Genomic DNA, 1,474 nt, shown 5'->3' on the forward strand with positions numbered 1-1,474 from the left:
TTGATGAGATGCACGATAACATAAGGGGACCCCCCCATTCTCGGGGTCAAAAATTTTGTTGATATAATTCGAATCTATACTAATTAAAGAATGTCCCTACAAAATTTCAAATGAAAATCTCAAGAACTCTTGAAGATATAGCCGATTTATTGTGTCAGCATCAAGTGACGGCTGAACTGCTTGTCAAACTTTAAACGCGTTTTTCTCTAATAACTAATAACCCAATCGACTTCAAATTTTTACACGTTTCTCTGTGAGTGTATAGCTATCGTATGAACTAGGATAAAGCCAATCGGTGAAGATCTTCCTTATTTTTTAACTTGGCTTTTGGTTCCCTTAAAAATTGTACGCCCATCGCTTGTGAATCGTCAGGGCCCGCTACTGCTCCATGAAATCGCTCGGCCGCATACATCGCACAAAACAATTGCGAAACTGAACGATCTCTCGCCAAACGATTTTCATTTTTTCAAGAATTTAGAGCTGTTTTTAAGGGGCAAACACTATGAAAATGAAGACAGCCTTAAAAATTCGGTCTTTATTCTAAAGACCAACATTTTTTTTGGGAAAAGTGTATTGAAGCGATTGAACCATACTTTGATTGAATAAACAGCTTTTGAAGAAAGATTTGCAGTTTTATTCAATCACTATATCACTATTATTTTAATGCAATGAATTCTGCAATAGTTCACTATTTTGACGTATGTTATTGAAAATATCAGGTAATGTAGGAGATTACATATTTGAATTTAGCAAAAGTGGTTTATTGTATAATATTCAATGTACAACACAATAAACCACTTTTATTTCGGCTTTGATCCTGTCCTTGGTGATGTTTTTGTTGGTTTAGAGGCAAGCACGCCATAGTTTTTTTTTTTTTTTTTTGATACTTCGACGAAATGTAGTCATACGAAAGTAAAAGACGTCGATCGAAACAACTAGATATCGACTGTCATAATTTGCCTCATGGTTCCTTCTATACTTCAGTTTCAATAAGCTAAAACTTATTGACTGTCAAAAAAAGTTTACTACTGCGTAATGTTAACATAGGAAATTATTTCGATGAATACGTCTGTCGCTACCACTTTCAAGGTTGATATTTATGTTCGATTTCTTTTTCATGCGTTCCCATAAAAACTGTTCTTGTTATCAGCTTGTTACTTTCTTAACCTTGACTTCTTCGCACATAAGTTTGGTGCCGTTTATTAAATGTTAATAGAAAATTTATAGGTATATGCTTTTCCCATTTCCTTTCCAGTCATGTATTTTTGGGTATCACACATGTGCGTGCCTGTGTCAAATTCTCCTTAAAAACATATGAACATGATTTCCCAGTTGACACAACCAAAATGGAGTTCAGAATATTAAAGAAGTGAAAAGTCGTAACTACATACCAATACACTTACGTATTTTGTTTACATCCACACGCACATATATAAATGGAAAAGCAAACAACTATTTCCCTATACGTTGTCAC

The sequence above is a fragment of the Musca vetustissima genome, unplaced genomic scaffold (genome assembly GCF_032173495.1).
Source record: "Musca vetustissima isolate MV318-11 ecotype Yass unplaced genomic scaffold, APGP_CSIRO_Mvet_v1 utg594, whole genome shotgun sequence".
NCBI lineage: Eukaryota > Metazoa > Arthropoda > Insecta > Diptera > Muscidae > Musca > Musca vetustissima.